Consider the following 9,816-nt stretch of genomic DNA (forward strand, 5'->3'; position numbering starts at 1 on the left):
CTACTCCCACTGTGATCAAATCTTGCACAATCTGTATGAGAGCTTCCTCGCCCTCCTGGGGAATACGATACTGTGGGAGGCGTGGTAGCACCGCCCCCTCCTGAACACTAATGTGGACCGGAGGAATCACCATTTGTCCCACATCTGTGTCCGAAGTCGCCCATAAAGCGCGGGGGAGGGTAGCCAACAACGCATCCTCTGAGATCGTACACATCCGCCCAGATCTGGGGTAGTTGTCATTTAGAATCACCCTCACACCCTCAGGGGAACAACGAATTGTAGCCCTAAAGTGCTTTAACATGTCAAGGCCCATAATGTTATCCGGTGTATACGGGGCAAGCAGAAACGGACAGGGCGCAGAAAAACAATCAACCGTAAATGTAAGGGGCTGTGAAAGAGGGCTTCGGGAAAGCGTACCGTCAAACCCTACCGATGTAACCATTGAGCCGGATGGGGGAGCCCCCGGAACCAAGTACCTAGACAATGCACTACGTGTCGCTCCTGTATCCACTAGGAACTGATCAGTAGAACCTAAAACCTCAGCCGATACATAAGGACCCGTCTGATCGACCGGCACCTCAACTGATTCAGACCCCCATCCAACGCATTCCTATGCATGCTGAGAATCATGGTATTCCGAACGGTCGATATCCGATACATGATACTGGTGCTGTCGATCAAAAACATTGGAGCCGTCTCGGTGCTGTCCGGCAGTATCGAAACGGACATTATCGTTAGAATTCCCTCTATAATTCGAGAAGCCCCCTCTACCTCTCGGGCCACCCGGAGTGTGCCCCTGCCGTGAAGCACGCAACGCTGGGCACTCCCTGGCCCAATGGCCCAACTGCTTGCAGTACGCACACTGGTTCCTATTCAAATCAGATCGGCCCGAAGGGGGACCATAAGATCCGCCCCTTCCCCTATTACTATTACCCCGGCGGGGCGGGCCATATACTTGTGCTAACATCACTTTGGTTTTGAGATCTTTCGATTTCTTCTCCTCCTGGCCCTTCGCCTCGTGCTCCTGACGCTCATAATACTGGGCGATGGTCAGAAGGGCTGTCGGTGTCGCGGAGGACCAAGAACTCTCACTCGCTTTTAGCCGGGCCGCAACTGCCGGCAGCAGATTAGCCACATATTTGTCCGCGAAAAGGTGGCGGCCTGTGTCGTCGGTAAGCGACTGGCCACTAAAGTCATGGAACGTTTCTTCAAAGCGCGTGAAGAAATCTGCAACTGACTCATCAACTTTCTGCTTACATGCTGCTAACATATTCCAGTCAATCTTTTTAGGGGGAATTATTGTTTTCAATTTAGCCACAATAGCAGCAGGGAGATCTAAAATATTCTGGGGTGGTTTTTGTGCGGGCTTCCTTTCCCTATCTTCATCCTCAAGATCAGACCATCGAGCCTTAAAGGCAACTATATCATCTACCTTTCGGACAGACCGCCACGTGTCCGGTGGTAGAATAAGGCCAAAGAACAGGTCTATATCTGCTAAAGTCATAATGCAAGAATTCAAGGCCCCCTCAACTTCCTCATAAAAGGCCGCCGGATTCTTGCGGGGGTCAGGCAACGCATTCTTTAGCGCCATAACATCGGCCCTATGCCATGGAGTATAAACCCAGTTATACACAAAATATCCCCTAGCATCGGCGGAATTAATGTCCGAGCTAGTCCCTGCTCCTTTCGGAGGGACATACAAAGGTGCCGCCTCTCGCATCGGCTTAGCATGCACTACATTATCCTTATCTGACTGGGAGGTTGATGGGTAGTCCCCTGCCGCAACCGAATCCGACTGCTTCTCCTCCTCCGCTTGTTGGCGTGCTTTCTCTCTAAGGGCCAGCACCTCGTCCCGTAAGGCAAACAGCCGTCGAGCCGCCTCAGGAGCCTGAGAGGGAGAAAAAACACCGTTACGTATTGCTCTGGCATCCAAAGCCACTTCATCAGGCTCTAGGACATCGGAATATTTTCGAAAAGCAGAAATCACTTCATCCGCGAAGTGACCCAGAAAATACACTTTATCTCTCTCCTGCCACGGCCCCCAAGTTAGAAATAAGTTCTCCATGGATACCTTGCCCTTAAGCGCACGGAAAGAAATTTTCCGAAGCTCAGCCATTTGCTCGGCCGACAGCATTGACCGTGTGTCTACTTTACCCGAAGCTGGGTCGGAATCTTGCGGCCGTGGAGCAGACGCGCCAACATAAGGGGGCGGAGAGCGATCTAGCAAAGAAAAATCATCATCAGGATTATTAAGGACAGGATAAAGCGGCTGACGAACAACATATTGACCCGAAACTTGGAGCCTACGTTCTTTCTCTTGTCTGTCCGTTTGCTCTTTGTCCTCCCGACGCTTTGCTTCCTGAGCTCGCACATGATCATTCTTCCGTTGTTCTTTATCAAACAGCGCTTTCTCACGTTTCTCTCGCTCACGCACTTCCTTCACCCATAATCGCACACACTCAAACATATCCTGACGTGCACGTCGCTTACACATACACTGTTCCACATACTCAATCTTACGTATATCAAACGATCCATACAAAGGCCATCGCAACTCAGGATCCTTCCTCGTATATTTCCTCCACAACGTGCTGTACATTATGGAAGAAAGACCATGCTTCACGTACATATCCCTATTAGGAGTCCCCTCTGGGGGAGCTGGAGCAGATTCCTCGAGGTTCAACCGGTGTCCAAAACAGCAGCACCACTTACGAAGTGCGCTAAAAGCAGGCATGCTAGGAATAATGCAAAATATGCAATATTATCAAGAAAAATAGCACTTAATCGTTGCGCCGTTCAAAGTTTACACAGCTCCGGAGAAATTTCTCCACATTACCTGCCTATATGTGTTGCAACGCATATATTTTCACAAAGACAAATTCAAAATATGACTAGTCACCATCAATCAAACTCAAATAGCCAGACCAGGCTTCAAAACTCGGAGCAAGTACCGTACAACGGTTCTTACCAATCAAGAGTCCAGGTTCCAACTGCCAAGCTCCACAATCGCCCAAACGGCTCTCACGGCAGGACCGACAGAAGAGGTCTCAGTCGATGACCGGCGCCACCCAGACGGTCAGCTCGGAAGGGAAGGAAGAAAAACCTCGGGATGCCAGGGCTAAGACGCCGCTGGCAGTGATCACGTCCCCGGCCAAACTCCTCACCTTCGTCGCGACCAGTCCTTCGAGCATCCGAGTCGCCGATGAGCCCCACGTGACGGGCGCCAATTGATGAATACAAGCCCCAGCTAGGCCCGCAAGAGACAAGGGTTCGCTCTTCTGTAACGAAATCTGTAAGGAAGGTGGCACGGAAACTGCAAAGTACAAAAACAACGTTTATTAACCCTTAAGGGTGGTCCTACAATCCACACAACACTCTTCAGTATTGCAAGGAGTAGCACAAAGAACTTGCGTACATTGTCCCCTTTTATACACAACAGAGGGGCTCATGAGTGGGTGGATACCACATGAGGTTGAAGAACATTACCATTTAGGGTCATTCTCGATACTGAATCAATACATGGGCGGAGCTAACACACTCCTTGAGCCCGTGAAAACACATGGTCAAGCAAAGCTAATTATAACAGATGTGGTCAAGTCTGGGCATGCGCCAGATAGACAAGAAAGCTATTTATACCTGTTACTAGGCAGATTACAAGAGCAACTAACACAGAGGTCGGACTCTCCTCGTGACGAACACGTGGCAGCATGTCAATACGAAATGGAGTCCGGACTTCAGCCAACATAATGAAGAGAACACGATAAAAGGGGAAGCATTAATGTTTTCAGTAAATGCTTAATCACATTCTGCTTTAATTTACAACACCTCGTCCGATTGAAGGACATAGAGAACAATATGTACTTTATCTACAGTGTAGCCTAATTTTCTTGTTAAATGAGGATCGCAAGCATTACTTAAGTGTTGGGTGTACGCGCTTCATCGCTGTGCATCCAAGTCTACCTGCTCATTTATCAAACTTTCTGGTAAATAGTTGATTCATTTGTAGCTCGAGACTGACAGATAGGACAGCAAAGCAGAGCAGCGAGGGGTGCGACTGAACTAATGCAGACCATTTGCTCAACGCGTGTTCCCATTTACAGGCCTCCTGCTGTTTCTCATTCCCTCCCGTCCCTGTTTCTTATTCCCTCCCTCCCACCCTCTCGTCCCTGTTTCTTATTCCCTCACTCCCACCCTCTCGTCTCTGTTTCTTATTCCATCCCACCCGTCCTCGTTTCTTATTCCCTCCTACCGTCCCTGTTTCTTATTCCCTCCCTCCCACCCTCTCGTCCCTGTTTCTTATTCCCTCCCTCCCACCCTCTCGTCCCGGTTTCTTATTCCCTCCCACCCGTCCTCATTTCTTATTCCCTCCTACCGTCCCTGTTTCTTATTCCCTCCCTCCCACCCTCTCGTCCCTGTTTCTTATTCCCTCCCACCCTCTCGTCCTGGTTTCTTATTCCCTCCCACCCGTCCTCGTTTCTTATTCCCTCCTACCGTCCCTGTTTCTTATTCCCTCCCTCCCACCCTCTCGTCCCTGTTTCTTATTCCCTCCCTCCCACCCTCTCGTCCCTGTTTCTTATTCCCTCCCACTCGTCCTCGTTTCTTATTCCCTCCTACCGTCCCTGTTTCTTATTCCCTCCCTCCCACCCTCTCATCCCTGTTTCTTATTCCCTCCCTCTCACCCTATCGTCCCTGTTTCTTATTCCCTCCTACCGTCCCTGTTTCTTAATCCCTCCCTCCCATCCTCTCGTCCCTGTTTCTTATTCTCTCCCTCCCACCCTCTCGTCCCTGTTTCTTATTCCCTCCCACCCGTCCTCATTTCTTATTCCCTCGTACCGTCCCTGTTTCTTATTCCCTCCCTCCCACCCTCTCGTCCCTGTTTCTTATTCCCTCCCTCCCACCCTCTCGTCCCTGTTTCTTCTTCCCTCCCTGCCACCCTCTCGTCCCTGTTTCTTATTCCCTCCTACCGTCCCTGTTTCTTATTCCCCCCTCCCACCCTCTCGTCCCTGTTTCTTATTCCATCACTCCCACCCTCTCGTCCCTGTTTCTTATTCCCTCCCACCCGTCCTCGTTTCTTATTCCCTCCTACCGTCCCTGTTTCTTATTCCCTCCCTCCCACCCTCTCGTCCCTGTTTCTTATTCCCTCACTCCCACCCTCTTGTCCCTGTTTCTTATTCCCTCCCACCCGTCCTCATTTCTTATTCCCTCGTACCGTCCCTGTTTCTTATTCCCTCCCTCCCACCCTCTCGTCCCTGTTTCTTATTCCCTCCCTCCCACCCTCTCGTCCCTGTTTCTTCTTCCCTCCCTGCCACCCTCTCGTCCCTGTTTCTTATTCCCTCCTACCATCCCTGTTTCTTATTCCCTCCCTCCCACCCTCTCGTCCCTGTTTCTTATTCCCTCACTCCCACCCTCTCGTCCCTGTTTCTTATTCCCTCCCACCCGTCCTCGTTTCTTATTCCCTCCTACCGTCCCTGTTTCTTATTCCCTCCCTCCCACCCTCTCGTCCCTGTTTCTTATTCCCTCACTCCCACCCTCTCGTCCCTGTTTCTTATTCCCTCCCACCCGTCCTCGTTTCTTATTCCCTCCTACCGTCCCTGTTTCTTATTCCCTCCCTCCCACCCTCTCGTCCTTGTTTCTTATTCCCTCCCTCCCACCCTCTCGTCACTGTTTCTTATTCCCTCCCTCCCACCCTCTCGTCACTGTTTCTTATTCCCTCCCTCCCACCCTCTCGTCCCGGTTTCTTATTCCCTCCCTCCCACCCTCTCGTCCCTGTTTCTTATTCCCTCCTACCGTCCCTGTTTCTTATTCCCTCCCTCCCACCCTCTCGTCCCTGTTTCTTATTCCCTCCCTCCCACCCTCTCGTCCCTGTTTCTTATTCCCTCCCACCCGTCCTCGTTTCTTATTCCCTCCTACCATCCCTGTTTCTTATTCCCTCCCTCCCACCCTCTCGTCCCTGTTTCTTATTCCCTCCCTCCCACCCTCTCGTCCCTGTTTCTTATTCCCTCCCACCCGTCCTCGTTTCTTATTCCCTCCTACCGTCCCTGTTTCTTATTCCCTCCCTCCCACCCTCTCATCCCTGTTTCTTATTCCCTCCCTCACACCCTATCGTCCCTGTTTCTTATTCCCTCCTACCGTCCCTGTTTCTTAATCCCTCCCTCCCATCCTCTCGTCCCTGTTTCTTAGTCTCTCCCTCCCACCCTCTCGTCCCTGTTTCTTATTCCGTCCCACCTGTCCTCGTTTCTTATTCCCTCCTACCGTCTCTGTTTCTTATTCCCTCCCTCCCACCCTCTCGTCCCTGTTTCTTATTCCCTCCCTCCCACCCTCTCGTCCCTGTTTCTTATTCCCTCAATCCCACCCTCTCGTCCCTGTTTCTTCTTCCCTCCCTCCCACCCTCTCGTCCCTGTTTCTTATTCCCTCCTACCGTCCCTGTTACTTATTCCCTCCCTCCCACCCTCTCGTCCCTGTTTCTTATTCCCTCCCTCCCACCCTCTCGTCCCTGTTTCTTATTCCCTCCCTCCCACCCTCTCGTCCCTGTTTCTTATTCCCTCCCTCCCACCCTCTCGTCCCTGTTTCTTATTCCCTCCTACCGTCCCTGTTTCTTATTCCATCCCTCCCACCCTCCCTTCCCTGTTTCTTATTCCCTCCCTCCCACCCTCTCGTCCCTGTTTCTTATTCCCTCCCACCCGTCCTCGTTTCTTATTCCCTCCTACCGTTCCTGTTTCTTATTCCCTCCCTCCCGCCCTCTTGCCCCTGTTTCTTATTCCCTCCCTCCCACCCTCTCGTCCCTGTTTCTTATTCCCTCCCTCCCACCCTCTCGTCCCGGTTTCTTATTCCCTCCCTCCCACCCTCTCGTCCCTGTTTCTTATTCCCTCCTACCGTCCCTGTTTCTTATTCCCTCCCTCCCACCCTCTCATCCCTGTTTCTTATTCCCTCCCTCCCACCCTCTCGTCCCTGTTTCTTTTTCCCTCCCACCCATCCTCGTTTCTTATTCCCTCCTACCGTCCCTGTTTCTTATTCCCTCCCTCCCACCCTCTCGTCCCTGTTTCTTATTCCCTCCCTCCCACCCTCTCGTCCCTGTTTCTTATTCCCTCCCACCCGTCCTCGTTTCTTATTCCCTCCTACCGTCCCTGTTTCTTATTCCCTCCCTCCCACCCTCTCGTCCCTGTTTCTTATTCCCTCCTACCATCCCTGTTTCTTATTCCCTCCCTCCCACCCTCTCGTCCCTGTTTCTTATTCCCTCCCTCCCACCCTCTCGTCCCTGTTTCTTATTCCCTCCCTCCCACCCTCTCGTCCCTGTTTCTTATTCCCTCCCTCCCACCCTCTCGTCCCTGTTTCTTATTCCCTCCCTCCCACCCTCTCGTCCCTGTTTCTTATTCCCTCCCTCCCACCCTCTTGTCCCTGTTTCTTATTCCCTCCCTCCCACTCTCTCGTCCCTGTTTCTTATTCCCTCCCTCTCACCCTCTCGTCCCTGTTTCTTATTCCCTCCCACCCGTCCTCGTTTCTTATTCCCTCCTCTCGTCCCTGTTTCTTATTCCCTCCCTCCCACCCTCTCGTCCCTGTTTCTTATTCCCTCCCTCCCACCCTCTCGTCCCTGTTTCTTATTCCCTCCCTCCCACCCTCTCGTCCCTGTTTCTTATTCCCTCCCTCCCACCCTCTTGTCCCTGTTTCTTATTCCCTCCCTCCCATTCTCTCGTCCCTGTTTCTTATTCCCTCCCTCCCACCCTCTCGTCCCTGTTTCTTATTCCCTCCCACCCGTCCTCGTTTCTTATTCCCTCCTCTCGTCCCTGTTTCTTATTCCCTCCCTCCCACCCTCTCGTCCCTGTTTCTTATTCCCTCCCTCCCACCCTCTTGTCCCTGTTTCTTATTCCCTCCCTCCCACCCTCTCGTCCCTGTTTCTTAATCCCTCCCTCCCACCCTCTCGTCCCTGTTTCTTCTTCCCTCCCTCCCACCCTCTCGTCCCTGTTTCTTATTCCCTCCCTCCCACCCTCTCGTCCCTGTTTCTTATTCCCTACCTCCCACCCTCTTGTCCCTGTTTCTTATTCCCTCCCTCCCACCCTCTCGTCCCTGTTTCTTAATCCCTCCCTCCCACCCTCTTGTCCCTGTTTCTTATTCCCTCCCTCCCACCCTCTTGTCCCTGTTTCTTATTCCCTCCCTCCCACCCTCTCGTCCCTGTTTCTTATTCCCTCCCTCCCACCCTCTCGTCCCTGTTTCTTATTCCCTCCCTCCCACCCTCTCGTCCCTGTTTCTTATTCCCTCCCTCCCACCCTCTTGTCCCTGTTTCTTATTCCTTCCCTCCCACCCTCTCGTCCCTGTTTCTCAATCCCTCCGTCCCACCCCATCGTCCCTGTTTCTTCTTCCCTCCCTCCCACCCTCTCGTCCCTGTTTCTTCTTCCCTCCCTCCCACCCTCTCGTCCCTGTTTCTTATTCCCTCCCTCCCACCCTCTCGTCCCTGTTTCTTATTCCCTCCCTCCCACCCTCTTGTCCCTGTTTCTTATTCCCTCCCTCCCACCCTCTCGTCCTTGTTTCTTATTCCCTCCCTCCCACCCTCTCGTCACTGTTTCTTATTCCCTCCCTCCCACCCTCTCGTCACTGTTTCTTATTCCCTCCCTCCCACCCTCTCGTCCCGGTTTCTTATTCCCTCCCTCCCACCCTCTCGTCCCTGTTTCTTATTCCCTCCTACCGTCCCTGTTTCTTATTCCCTCCCTCCCACCCTCTCGTCCCTGTTTCTTATTCCCTCCCTCCCACCCTCTCGTCCCTGTTTCTTATTCCCTCCCACCCGTCCTCGTTTCTTATTCCCTCCTACCATCCCTGTTTCTTATTCCCTCCCTCCCACCCTCTCGTCCCTGTTTCTTATTCCCTCCCTCCCACCCTCTCGTCCCTGTTTCTTATTCCCTCCCACCCGTCCTCGTTTCTTATTCCCTCCTACCGTCCCTGTTTCTTATTCCCTCCCTCCCACCCTCTCATCCCTGTTTCTTATTCCCTCCCTGTAGGAGAGTAGGGTCTGCTATCCTATGGTCACCCCAAATTTTTGCTTTTTGCTTCACTGGTTTTTGACATATTGAGGCTGTGGGCCTGCCAATCAGACCCCCAGCCTGCTGTTCTCTCTACTAAATTAAAACTATGCACCCTAGGTGCATAACCAATTGGAAGTGGATCACCCTGTCAGCCCCTGTACCAGTGTACACTAGGTACCCAGGGCATTGGTGTACCCAAGGCCTGCCCGGGGCTGAAGCATGTATTATGCCACCCCAGGCTTGGCCTAACAAATCTGACACAACTGGCTGATCACTCAGCTGGGGTAAGTTGGTGTAACCACCTCTTACTTAGGTGTAGTATACCTATACCTAACCTTAAATGGGACACCTGGTAACCTATAAGTCACTCCTATGGCAGGCCTTAACAATCCTGAAGGCAGAGTGCTTGGTTCCATGTGAGATGGTGCTCTGGCATGAGCTGAGCCTGTCTGCAGTGGTCGGAACAACTTCCTTCTACTGTTTCCAGATATCGTCATACCATATACTCTTAAGTGCATTATGAACCTCGCGGTTAAATGCTAACTTTGGTTTGGCTTTATCAAAACATGTCGAGTAAGGTGTCATACGAATTGGAATACTAACCCCTCGCCAATTCTGGCGACGGGGTTAGCATTCCACCCTTCTAGAGGGACACGACATGTACAGTACCTGAAACCCGGGTAAAATCAGACATAGCCTCAGCTCCACAAAATGGATGCTGCCACCACAGACACAAGTCTGCCCTCCTGCTGCTGGGAGTCCTTCCAGCTTGGGAGGTGTGGACAAAGGGTTTCCTGCCAGGGGA

The sequence above is a fragment of the Triturus cristatus genome, chromosome 5_1, assembly GCF_964204655.1.
Source record: "Triturus cristatus chromosome 5_1, aTriCri1.1, whole genome shotgun sequence".
NCBI lineage: Eukaryota > Metazoa > Chordata > Amphibia > Caudata > Salamandridae > Triturus > Triturus cristatus.